Source organism: Microplitis mediator, chromosome 5, assembly GCF_029852145.1.
Source record: "Microplitis mediator isolate UGA2020A chromosome 5, iyMicMedi2.1, whole genome shotgun sequence".
In the NCBI taxonomy this organism is placed as follows: domain Eukaryota; kingdom Metazoa; phylum Arthropoda; class Insecta; order Hymenoptera; family Braconidae; genus Microplitis; species Microplitis mediator.
In genome coordinates, this window is record NC_079973.1 from 18,624,171 (window position 1) to 18,638,693 (window position 14,523).

At 29.6% G+C, this 14,523-nt stretch overlaps 1 protein-coding gene and 1 long non-coding RNA gene across 10 annotated transcripts in view; both read right to left on the reverse strand.

The window, feature by feature from the left end:
- LOC130669160 (histone deacetylase 4) overlaps positions 1-14,523 on the reverse strand; it is a 135,391-nt gene that overhangs the window by 64,634 nt on the left and 56,234 nt on the right. For 5 of the 9 annotated variants that reach the window (XM_057471907.1, XM_057471911.1, XM_057471908.1 and 2 more), the window contains exon 1: positions 181-847. The exons of 2 other annotated variants lie outside the window; for them this stretch is intronic. The gene's annotated coding sequence lies outside the window, so the exon portion shown is untranslated. Of the gene's footprint in view, positions 1-180; positions 849-14,523 lie in introns of those variants that run through there. 2 more of the 9 variants (XM_057471915.1, XM_057471912.1) reach the window with 1 other exon arrangement.
- On the reverse strand, positions 6,870-7,784 carry LOC130669161 (uncharacterized). Its single transcript, XR_008990125.1, has 3 exons — positions 7,651-7,784; positions 7,417-7,586; positions 6,870-7,267 (listed from the first exon to the last, which is right to left on the reverse strand). It is a non-coding gene; the product is annotated as an uncharacterized LOC130669161 (long non-coding RNA).

Below are 14,523 nucleotides of genomic sequence, written 5' to 3' on the forward strand. Positions count from 1 at the left end.
TGACCTTCCAAATATAATATTTCAACAACAAACGATGATTGCGCATGTACCGCGAGTCCCCTCATCATACAATTACTCTTTCAAAGACCAAGATTACTCTTAAGAATTCAAAGATGATGTTATAACTCGAGTATGTTAATAAATTAACGTCATTATATATTAAAACGAGGGAAATTTTACCTTGGACTCTGGTCTTGATCTAAAAAAAAATAAATATCACACAACATCCGAGTAAATAAACATAAATCTCACACAAATAAACATGAATTTATAATATCAGCGTTTTTAATTTTTTAAATATTAACAAAACTTAAATTTTGCTAATTAAATCTCAAAAACAAAGAAAAAAAAACTATATATATATATATATAAATATATTCATCACTTAAGACATACGAGCACAATTGTCACGACTAGATCAATGATCAAATCACCCGATTGCAAACTGTCTTGACTAACAAAACTGTCATCAGTTGTTACATATATACATTCATATGTAAATATATATAAATATATCTTAGACACTTTTACATCAACAGATACACGCGATAATAAGATAACATATGTACGTCACATCAGTGTTAACACTTACACAAATTCACCGTACGAATTAAAAAGCGTCACGTCAAACCGACTCCGTTTTTATTTTTTATACCATCTAATGGTAGCGACCATTAATCATCAATTAGAAATGAAATAAAATTCAATGATTAAGTGATTTATTAAATTATCGTAAAGATAATTATTGTTATTATTTATTACAAAGAAAAAAAAACAGTAGTGATAATAATAATAATAAACGCGACATTAATGAGACGTAAATATAAACATTCCCATACGCGTGACGAACAAGAACTGAGGAGTCATATCTGTTTCTGGTAGAACTTTCGCGCCCCGACGATTATAGCGCCACGATACGGACGCGGTTGGTAACATTAAATATTCTATTTTTAGATGTTTCGCATTGTTGCGTCCACGTTGTGTATTACTTTGCTTGTGTATATTACATGAATCTATATGATACTACTCTACATATATGTACTACCTCTTTCCTTTCACCTCTTGCCACCTCTTACCTCTTTTCTACTCCGTTACGCCAGTATGTAATGTATGTAATGGTACTGTACAGTGATTCTGTCGTTTACAATCAGGTCGTGTGCATAGTGTGCAAGTGGTTTTAAACAGAGGACACTGTAGTAAACATTATTATGATATATCATGAAAGAGTTACCAGAAATTACATAATGAGTTTTTTTTTTAATGACAGAGGGAAACTTATAAGATATTTTTATAAAATAGATAAAGAGGCAAAACGAATCACCTTAAATTTAAATTATGAAGGGCAGAATGGGTTCCCAATAATTTTTTTCTCATTCGTAAATAAGGCAACGCGAATAATTTATAGTTAAAAATAAACTTCACATCGATAAAATTGAGCCGAATAATAGATTTGTAACTGACTTGCTAACCTTTCCACCAATAATAGCAATAAATGTGCCATCATGTTCTCATTTTCGAACGGCAAAGGTAAATTTTGTAGTTAACTGATCTTTGTAACAGAGAACGAACCCATAATATAGCCACCATGTTTTTTGATAATATAATAAGTAAATAAAAATAAAATGTATGGCTTGAAAAATAATAAAAAATACGTGGCTCATGAATCGGAATTTTATTTTAGTATAAATATGTTTATTTTCTCTACCAGCTAAAGGTTTATAACTGCGTTTTTAGTAAAAAAAATCTGAAAAATGATTAACCTTGTGAGCTAACCCCAAAGGTTCCCGCTGTTTACGAGCTCAGAGCGCGAAAACGATATTATTAATAAACTTTTGGGTTCGTCGAGCTCAAAAAACGCTTGGACCGATTAAAAATAGATTTCGTTGAAAAAAAGTAAAGTTAGTTCAACGAAATCTTTGGAAGAAATTGACTGATTTGCACGTGCTCTAATGCAATCGAAAAAGCTTTTCAAGGCTAAGATTTGATCCAACTAGGAAACAAATCGGTCGAGGGACTCACGAGTTATGCAGCAAAAACCTAAAAACACATACACACGCGTGCGCGCGATTTTCGAAAATTTTACTGAAACCAATAACTCCCTTTATTTTAAATTTTCAATTTCCATAGCAAGAAGTTAAAAAAATACATAAGTATATTTAATTTTATGAAATAAATGAGAGTGAAACCGATTATTTCAAGATTTATGGGGGCCGATTTCGCTCGGTGTTTAGATTTTTTTTTTTACGATTGAGTCATATTGGTACTGACTACTTATTTGGGGACTAAAAATAATACAGCAGAATTAGTAAAGTAATTGACACTATTGGCATTTCGTTCTCAAGATGTCCGTTTTACCCCTCGCTCCTCTCCTAAGTATTAATTATTATTGTTATTATTATTATTATTTTTGTAATTACGGATAAAGTTGAAATAGAAGGTATTTTAATTACACTTGATGTTTCGTTAATGACTTTATTATTTTTTTTCTGAGTTAATGTTTTTGAGATTATTGTGTTTCTGGTTTAATTATAGACACAAATAAAGAAATCAATAATTTACTACAGTGATAGAAGTATAAATACTGGAAATCAAATTTCTGAGATCAATAAAACGAAATTGTATTGAAAATATTTTAATTAAGTTATATATTAATAATATTTATTAATACTTCACAATAATCAAGTCTCAATAAATATTATTAATAGATGTATTTATATAACAGTATAAATATGATGACGTGCTTGAAACAAAAATATATAGGTCATATAACTAATGACATTAAATTTATTTATTTGTTTATTGTGTTATCGGGGCATTAATGTTTTTTAAATAATTTTTTTTCATTTAGTCGTCATAGCTAAATATTATTGTTGTGACAAAAAAAATCATTAACGTTTATATTTTAAAATAATGATGAAATATGTGTGTTATATGTTGTAACTTTTCAAGCCTACTGTATATCAATTATATATTTTGGATGATAAGAAATATTGTTTCAAGAGTATGATAAATTTAAATATACGAAAATATAAAATATTTATTATAAAACATCTATTATAAATCTATTGTTTCAAATAAAATTTATATAAAATGGTTTCTATTCAAATAAATTGTATTTTTATTTTTATCGACTCAATTTCGTTGTATCGTTATTATCCTTATTATTATTATTTTTTTTTTCTTGTAAAGTAATAAAAGTGACTCAGAGGACAATAGATCATAATGAAAACTGATCCAGTACCTATTCGATATGGCAGAAATTTGTAAACTATCTATCAGATTTATATGCAACATCCGTCAAAAAAATGCAATCTAACTATTATCGTTAATGTCAAGTGTCAATTTTTTTTTAAGGAATTATTTTATAAATAAATTTTTTATTAATAAAAGATCACAAGAAAATTTTTATCATATTCAAAATAAATCTACTCAATAAAAAAATCTATGAGATTCATATTTTTGTAATCCCATCGATAAATCCATCGATTTGAAATACATTTCTCTATATCTAATTCAAAATGTATGTGACTACAAATGTCTTTTTTTTTTATTTAATGCGCAATATACACAGAAAAAAAGAATTTCTTGGCACAAGAATTTTTTATTCTCCCCAAGAAAATTTTTTCCCAGCCCAAGAAATTTTTTGCACTATGAATTGAAAACAGAAATTTTTTTACGGCGAGAATGAATTTTCTCAGAGCAAAAAAAAACTTTTTGAGTCAATAAATTTTTTCTCGTCCCATGAAAATTTTTGTGTTCAATTTATAATACAAACAAATTCTTGCGCCCAGAAATTCTTTTTTTCGGTGTACAAAATATTATAAAACTTTTTTTTTTTACTTTGTTTTCTGTAAGTATTAATCAATGCTGCATCAATCAATCGCCAAATTGGAATATTAATTGTAAGCATTGTAATGTAGTCATGTAATGTAGAGCTGAAAGAAGGGCGTAGTTTCAGGAGTCACTACTAAGCGGCGTATGAGCGCACAAACTTTTCCTCCTCAGACACATGTCATTTACCTTTTAATATAATTTGTTAATTGTGATGAAAAATTACTGTCCTTTAGCTTTTAACCAGTGTTACACAGTTACGTGCTGAAGGACTATGGGCCTCGGCAGGCCTGCTCACAGAGTCTTCGGTATGTATAATTAATCTACACTGAGAAAATAAAATAATATTATCGAAACAAGAATTTCTTGGTTCATGAAATCCGTTCAAAATATTCAATTTACTATTATTAAATATCAATTTCTTGAAAAAAGAGCATAAAATTTATTTTTATTATTATATGAATTTGATATTATATGATGAGTAAACAAATGAATAGCTTTCCTTGAATTAAATAAAAATTATTTCCATCAATTCTACGAATTCTCGAGACAAAATTATATATTCTCGAAAATTATCAAGAATATATGTTCTTGTGTCAGGTAAATATTCTTAATAAAAGTATTTTTTATTTCTCAGTGTGTACACACCAAAAGAGTGTTATATATATGTATACAGATGTTCATGATATCTGCAGTGATGCCAGAACGTGGGATTTTTTTACCTCTTCCCGTGGTGAAATAGCATGGAGTGTAATGGCAGGAGGGGGTAAAAAAATCCCACGTTCTGGCATCACTGGATATCTGTAGTGGGTGGACGCATAGAATCGCGGTGATTATCAGCGAAAATTTAACGAGGGCTAATGGCTAAGAATTTATGCATGCCTGTATTCAATACACTGTAAAAAATCACCGGGGTAAATCCAAGCGGTGTAGGTGTTAAAATTAGCGGTGTGAAAATAACGCCGCCGCCGGTGTAAATATTCTGTACCGGTGTTAAAATAACACCGCTGCTGGTGTTAATATTCTAGACCGGTGTTAAAATAACGCCGCCGCCGGTGTAGATATGCTTTACCGGTGTTGAAATATTTTACTTTGTGAATATTTTTACATACTCGATCACTATACTTGTTCATAAATGATATTTTTTATTAATTTTCTTAAAGAACTGACATTTCTTGTGTTTTATAATCTTTAAAGTTAATACTCCAAGCGGACGCAGTTTACCCTGCTTTTACACCGGTTCTCCCGCTTTTACACCGATTTTACTCCGCTTTTACACCGGTTACCCCGATTTAACACCGGTATTTTTAACACCGGTAAATTACTCCTCCTACACCGGTGTAATTTTATTTTAACACCGGACGGAGTTAAAATGAGTCCATTTTTAACACCGCTCTTTTTACAGTGTATTAACGGGTGGTTGAACGTACGGACTTGTCTGGACGAGTTCCTAGGTTTCTTGTAAATCGTTCGCAACCATGGGGGATAGAAGGGCATAATTTTCTGCCGTAGTACAGTATTGTATTAATTGCCGGTATCAACTAATTACGCAGTTGAGATGTTAAATGGACATGAAATTGATCGACAAATTTTTACGCAGTTAACAGCGCCGACAGTTAACTGTCACCATATCAAGTATATCAATTAGCTTATCGCATTAATTTATTGATTATTTATTTTTAAATTTATATCACTTGTTAGTGAGTAAAAGGAATATGTCAGTCATGAAAAACATTTTAAATGGGAGTTGAAATGAGCTTTCGATTTTTTCACTTTCCTTCTCTACTTAAGAAAAGAATTAAATTTAAAAAAATTTCCATTGCTAAATGTAATAAAAATAAATTTTAAAAATTCTACGATTGCTTCTATTATTCTGTTGAATTCTAAAAATAATCAGTATGGAAAAATATCATCCCATTGTTTAAAAAAAAAAAATAAAACAAAATAATATTATTGTAGTGGATTAAAAAAAAATGTTTATCGAAAAGTCTGTAGGATGTTTGCATATCCGAGATCATTACACCGGAAGTATATTTATCATAAAGAGACAAGGATAAAAAACAAAGTGAAATTATTTATTCTCATACATAACTCTGATATATCTACAATATATATTAGACAGATTCAAAAAATTAGCTATTTTTTTTTTCACAAATTATACGGAAAATATTGTTCGAGATGACGAAAAAAAAAATTGCTGTGAAAGTTTAAGCTCTTAATTTTAATATTAACAACCATCTCATGGCAATTTTCGATTTGCCATTCAAATAACATGGGAAAAATTTTTTTTCTATAAAATTTCGGGAGTAACCCGTTTTGCCCGGCCCTTCCCTATATATATATATGTATATATATGTATAATATTGTATAAATATTAATATAATATTAATACAAGCTCCTATAAAAATAGTGTTCTGATCGATTTTAAGAGCTTGGCATTAAAAAGGAAATAACAAGAAAACAATGCAGAATTTGAAAAAAATTTATCAAAGATGACTTGTAGGAAATAAAATTGTCTACAAAAATGTTTTGATGACATTTATGATAAGTCCGATCGTTTCGCCAAAAAAGTAATAAGATCTCGAAATTTATTTTAACTTGACTTCGAGCTCCAATAACTTTTGAACAGATGGATTTATTAAAAAATGATAAGACTTTTTTTGTAGAGCGTTAAATTCCCTACAAAAATATATGCTGGGCTTATTCGTACAACGAGCCATTACCGCAGTAGAAAATTCCAAACTAAAATAATTTTTTTTTTCCATGTTATTTAAATGGGAAATCAAAAATCACGAAGCACCACCTCTTAATTTTAATATTAAGAACTCAAACTTTACCAGAACTTTTTTTTTATCATCCTTAACGATATTTTCACGATAACTAAAGAAAAAAAAATTAGTTTTTTTTTTTTTGGCGCACCCTAATATATATATATATATATATATATATATATATATATATATATATATATATATATTATGAAGTATTAAATTACATTGTACAATCAATTAAATAATTTACCAGTTACTAAACACTTGTATTATAACGTAACTTATTAATTAATGATTACGTGTTATCGTATGCCATTGAAATAGAGAAGGAAGCGAACAACAAAAAAGGAAACAAGGAGAATAAACCATTGTCTTTGATATTGTAACGTAGAGTATAAAAATAGACTACTAACTCGATGTTTTTGCTCACGCTAACCCACGGACAATTACGCCTACGAAGAATGAACACCCCTAAAACGCCCCCTCATTGATCTGTTTTTCATGACATTGCTAAAGCTCCCTTTACTTCAGTCTACAATTTATTTAAGTTCAGCAAAGTCGACTGAGGCTTTTTTTCCATGATTTTTTTGCAAATATGATATTATAAGTTATAACCAGACACTATTTTACATATTTTCATAATATATAATTTATATAAATATCGTCTGTAACAGAGAATATGATATAAAAATAAAGGTGATAATGCAAAAATTAAAAAAATAAGTATTTAAACACTTAAACAGTTTGTACACACATTAAGATTCTATTTATAACTCGCTCGATAAATAGTATTTATTTTTAGCAAGCAATTTACCTGTAGTAATTTATTCTCATGCTTCAATTCTTATAAGCCAAGATATATTAATTTATTTTTGTTAAAACTTGTTCTATCCTTCCTTTATTATTTTTTTAGTTATTGCTAATAACCCTATTACGCTTCCGTAACTCTTCAACATCAGAAATCTGTCGAAAAACTTGACTTACCTGAAACAGAAAAAAAATTATATGGAATAATAATAAAAGAGGTTATTGTATGAGATAAACCAACGTTTTTGGCTGGAGAGAATAACTTTCACTTTCAGTTGTTTGAATTAAAAATGATAAATAAATAAAATATAAATACGTGAGTTAATTTCAATAATTAATATAGTTCTTATTTAAATTAAGAAAAATTTAATATGTATTTATACCGTCAATAAGAATGATTGAATAATGTTTCAAATAAATTTAGATATACATCTATTTTAAATCGTCAGTTAATTACGACTTTGTTATGTTACGTATCTACTATGGTTATTTAAAGGATACTATGTAAGACTATTTTAGTAAAAATAAGTTGCAAAACCGGTACGTTGATAGGATAAAATTATCACATCAGTGTTACGTTATTGGTCATAATACAGTTATAAAATAAACTTGTTGTTATTTTCATTGATATTACATCATAATTTACAATTTATAAATTTAGTAAATTATGTATATTGATGTCAATATAATTTATAAATATAAATTGTTTTCTTATTTATAGCGCTTTATTTATCGTATTATATTTATAGGAATTATTTTAAATCGCTTAAATTTTTTCGACGGGTTTAAAATAGTTATAAAAAAAATTGTATGAACTAAAATATAGAATAAAAAAACGTATATTATAAATGCATCAAAAGACGTCTGCTCTCAGCGTGAGGTCGTGGTAAAAATACTTTGTACTCTTTGAAAAAAAATAAAATAAAAAATTTCTGCGAGACTCACTTTTATGAAAAATAAGGGTAAGTTTTTATACTAAGTCGTTTAATAATGTAGAAAAAAAAATGTTTTTTTTTGCTACTGCGAATATCAAAGAAACCATCAAATTTTCATCTTATTCAATGTAAATTTCCTCATTTTAATACTGAAATTAAAAATGTCCATAAAATAAAAAAATATTTTTAATTTTATTTTAATGAAAATTTTTGTGATTTTTCAAAAATGAAATATATAAATAAAATATGTAATGAAATATATAAAATAAATTTTGAATACTTTTTGGCAATTATTAAATTCAAAATAATTTATTTTAAATAGAATAAAAAAATTTAGCAAAATTTTTGTAAATATATATATGTATATATAAATATAAAAAATGTATATGTAGACACTTTAACACACCGAAGAATATTTCAAAAATAGTGACGACCCATTCGAAAATATCAGATCTAAAAATACAGACAAAAATAAACGTCTGCACGTGTAAAAACATAAGCATTAATATTCACTGATGTTTGTGACGATGAAATTCAGGTTTGAGTTTTTGCTACAGATTAGAATAAAATCTAGTAGTATACAATAAAAAAAAATTTTTTTTGTATTATATAATAAATATATGTGCAAAAATACATAAATAGTAAAAAATATCAAGTGAGGTTTATACTTGACAACAATACATATAATCTTATAAGCTTTACATTAAATTATTGCAAATCGATTGAAAGTTAAAAATAATTCTATAAGTTATGAAATTTAAATATTGTAATTAATCATATAATATTTCTTAAAAGTAATATTTTATTATTTAAAATAAAAAGAAACTGAATGCAAAATGTTAATCTTTATTTATAGTATGCGAATACGATTAAAACCTTTCATTACTTGATGTCTCGTTTAAAATCTAGGTCATTTGAGGTAACAAAAACTGAAATTTAAGTCCATGATTAATTTTCATTCTATTTTATATTCATTTAATATATATTTCTAATTATTTTCCATTATAATGTTAAGCTCTTGAAATCGATCAAAACACTATTTTTTAAAGAGCTTGATTTGAAAATCTAAATAACTAGAAAATTATGCGGAATAAAAAAAAACTTTATCAGAGATAATTTGTAGGAAATAAATTGTCTACAAAAAAAATTCTGTAACATTTTATGATAAGTCTGATAGTTTGGCGGAAAAGTAAAAATATTTCAAAATTTACTATAACTCGACTTCGAGGTCCTATAACTTTCGAACAGATGGATTTATCAAAAAATGATAAAAGACGTTCTTTGTAGAGCGTTAAATTCGCTATATCAATGTATCTGGGGCTTATCTGTATAATAACTTATTGTCTAAGTAAAAAATTTTTTTTTCCCATGTTATTTAAATGGGAAATCAAAAATCGCGAGGAGCTACCTCTAAAACTTGAATTTAAGAGCTGATCTTCTGACAGAATTTTTATTTTGTCATGTACTATCGATTTCTGGTGGTGCCAAAAAAAAAAATGTTGTTTTTCGACACACCCTAATGGTATATAAATATTATTTATTTGAAAATGAAATATTAAAGGATATAAATATTAAGAGTGCTGCTGCAGCTCCCGATATTGAGCTGAGAAAAGGGCGTAGTTTTAGGAGTCACCACTGAGCGGCGTATGAGCACACTTTTCCTCTTCCTCAGACACATGTCATCTCCCTTTTAACAGCCGTTCAAATGAACATTATAAAATTATACCATGAAACTCGGCAAATGTTAACCGTAATTGAAAATTACAATCCTTTAGGTACAAACCAGTGATATACAGTTACGTGCTAAAGGACTATGAGTCTGGGCAGATCTACTCACATAGGTCTCTGCATACAGATATTCATGATATTTGTAGTAGGTGTCCGAAAAAATTTTTTCATGAAATTTCATAAAATTTTAAAAGGGCATAATTTTCTGCCATAGTACAGTATTGTATTAAAGGATACTAAAATTAATGAAGAGGACTGCATAACTTGAATGGAGTATAACTGAGAGCGGCACAGTAAAAAAATTTTGTAAAAATAGTATTTTTAAAATACACAAAACTATGAGTTAGAACAAAATTTTACATAAATTTTTATGTTGTTGTGATATTGTTTAATTTGTGTGAAACAAATAACACAAAAGGATGTTAATATGCTTTGTTACTAGTTCTAAAATTTTTACACATTCAAATGTTACTTGCAACACACCTAAAGTGTATATTCAACGCATATACTATATTATTTATAATTTTTCACACAGACTTTTTTCGTTAGACAAATACAAAAAGTTTTTAACTGTGTTGTACACACTGATGACTTTAAAATTTTTAATATTGTACTTTCAAATATTACGAGCCGCGAAAATTTGAGTGCCTCAACTATCTCATATCATACAAGATGAGACATTAACGCTAAAATATAAAGGGGAGGTTTGTCATGAACTTGACTTCACAGAGAGAAAGAACATCTGAGTATTAATAGTGCCACTTGCTTCGTCGAGCAACACATTTCATACAAACTCAAATGCTTTCTTTGAGATGCGTTTAAAATTAGGATTTTCTCAAGATGTTAACATATGCATTTGTAACAGGGGCATTTATCTCATGTTGACGAATTTGATTTATTGACAAGTATAGGCTCAAATATTAAAAAATAAGTCGACGGCAGCATATCGGGGCGCCTCGAAAAAAATTGATATCCGGTGAACACGATAACTCGTTACCGGATCATTTGAAACGAAAAATCGAAATGCTCTTTAAAGATGATATGTTTCCCTAGGTAATAACAAAGAGCTTTTTTTTTTCTTCAATTTTCTTATTTTTGGCAGCATTTGAAAGTGAAAAATGCGATTCTTGCTATAAAATTTCGGTTAATTTGTTATTTAAAAATAGAAAAAGATGGTAAAAAAAACTCTTCGTGATTACCTATTGATTTATGTGTAGAAATAGTGTTTAAAATTTCAAAAAGATCGGTCGAGTAGAGTTTGAGTTATACTGTTCACGAAATTCCAAACTGACGTTTGCGAGAAAATTGATTCAAAGTATTTTATACTCAAACATCCAAAATTAAACATCAATAAAGGGGTATAAATTTTTGTGCTTACACAGGAATCATCAATGCCAGTTTCGTACAGTGAAACACTGTCATTCAGGATGTCCAATGCATGATTTTGCTCTTGCCATCTTTGTCAGGGTCGGGCACTTAAAACGCTGTATCTTCGTTATTTTGATCCGGTTTACAATATGAGAATCTAGTATTTTTCAATAAAAAAAATCGGTCTATCAGTTGACCCTGCGGGCCTACCCGAAAACTTCCCGCTGTTTTCAAGCTCTTCGAGCTCGAAAATACTTTCGTATGCCGTTGTTTTCGAAGAAAAATCGTTTTTTACGATATTTTCTCTAACGATATCTCTCAAACGAATCAACCGATTGAGATGGTTAAGGTAGCAATCGACGCGTTTTATTAAGTTCTAAAGCTGATCAGATTTTGGAATTGATCGGATGAGTCGCTTCGAAAATAATCGGAGAAAACCGTTTTTTACCATTTCTTTCTCGATCGATATCTCTCGAACGAATAAACCGATTGAGGTGGTTGAGGCGGCAATCGGCGCGTTTTATTGAATTCTAGTGCTGATTAAATTTTGAAATCGATCGATCAAGCCATTTCTGAAAAATTTTAAAAAAACTGAAAAAAAAATTTTTTTTTTTGTATTTCTTCTATATCTTAGAGTCTGTTCGATCAATTGATTTGAAATTTTCAGAAAAGTTGACGACCAACAAACTCTTTCGATTGCCACCTCAAAAATCTCAATCGGTCAATTCATTAAAAAGATATGAAGAGTTTACATCCATACACACACACACACGCATACACACACACGCACATACACACACACAGATACAGACACTCGGATATCCTTCTGGAGTCAGAATGACCTCCTAAGACCTCAAAACGTCGACATCTGATGAAAACTCGATTTTCGAAAATCAGGGTAAAACCAATAACTTTCCGAATTTTTGAAAATGTCCAATTGTCTTAGCGGGAAGTTAAAAAAATTAGAAGAAGAAAAAAAATCATGTTAGTGACGAGTAATTAATACATTTCTGTATTACGGCAGCAAAATACGCATTTTTATTCCCTATGACAGCGGACGATTTAAAAAAACCTAGGAACTCGCCGGCATAAGTTCGTACGTTTGTCCACCCGCACATGACGAATAAAGGAAGTGCATATTTCCTAGCCATTGGCCCTCGATAGATTTCCATTGGTTACTCGATGTTCATTTGGAAGGCTGTTAAAAGGTTGATGACATGTGTCTGAGGAGGAAAAGTCTGTGCGTTTATACACCGCTTAGCGGTGACTCCGGAAACTAGGCCCTTCTCAACTCTTCTTGAGCCCAATTCTACAAGATCTTTCTTCCATTTTTAACTTCCGTATATTGGTCTAAAATATTGCTATAAAATTTTTTTTTTTTTACTTTGTTTTCTTCAAATGCTAATTAATGCTGTATCAATCAATCGTCAAATTGAAATATTACTTGTAAGCATTTTAATGTAGCCACGTAATGTAGAGCTGAGAGTAATTAATATTAATTCCAAAAATATATCTGGCGCCAGTGAAATCGCGGGTAAGCAACGGACCAAGTAAACATCGCATAAATTGTCGACACTTTATTTCTAGCGTCAACTTATCTCAGTTGAACTAATAAAATACATATATAAATGCTTATTTTTCCGTTGTTCTCTGCTGGAGAAAATCAATATAATGAAAAAAGTTATAATTTGTATATATTCTTCTCAGCTTGATTTTTCGTAATAATAGAATTGTCTAAGGTTTAAATCAATTGAGTAAATTGTCTCTGATCAGAATAAAAATAATAGGGTGGTAAAAATTTATTTGTACTTAATCAAATATATATATACAGAAATAAAACAAGAGCAAAATAATTCATAAGAATTATTTAGTCGTAATATCTCATTTATTTTGTTTTTATCAATATTTGAGATTTATTGTATAAACAGAAACTTTCACCTAATTGCATATAAAAAATAATTATGATAAAAACTTTACACGGAAGAAAGTAATCAGTACACAGAAAAAACAGATATCTTGAGTCAAGAAAATATTTTTGAAGACAAACGTTTTCGGGAATCAAGTCAAGATTTTCTTGAGCCAAGAGAATTCGTCTTGGTTGGAGAAGATTTCTACTTTATCTGAGAAAATTTAGGTCTCCAAAAAAATTTTCTTGAATCAAGAATATTTACCTTCAGTCGAGAATTTTTTTTTGTGTGTAGCAGTTACCGATTGGCAATCGGTAACAGCTACCGAAATAATCGGTAGCTATTACCGATTACTCCGGTAGCTATTACCGATTACTCCGGTAGCTATTACCGATTTTTTTGGTATCAGTTACGTACACACACACTCACACAGACACGTACTCGCACGCACACGCGTACACAGACGCACACACATGAACACGCACACTCGCGACACATATACAGGGAAACATACACACGCACACATGAACATACGCACACGCACTTGCACACACGAGCGCAAACACGAACACGCACACACACGCACACGCACTCGCACACACATGCATACACACGTGCACACATGCACACACACGTGTACACACGCGCACACACATGCATACCCACGTGCACACACACACAGACACACGTGTACACACGCGCACACACGTACACACATCCCTTAGAAAGTTTTTTTTTGTCCACTAATATTCGTCAGTAGAACCGAAATAATCGGTAACAGCTACCGATTGGTAGAATCAAATTCTATAAAATGTAAACCCAAAAAAAATTTTCAAAATTCAAATAACAAATAGATATGAATTTATAAAGGCTATAGTTCGGTAAACTCTAATAAAACTAAAGTCCCACGAAAATAATAATGAAACTTTCTAATTGATAGTCTAAACCGTCTGGTTGTCTGGAGACTTGTCAAATCCCATTGAGTTCAACAAGCGAAAATTGAAAAAAAAAAAATAAAAAACAATTAAAAACCTAAAAGTCAAGAGTAAGTGGAGTGACGCCCCTATATGGCGCCATTTTCTGACTCAGAACGTCGAAGACCCTAGTTACAACTCGTTCAACCAAGAAGAGTACAAAAACAACGATGATGACAAGGACGAAACCAATTCACGTGGG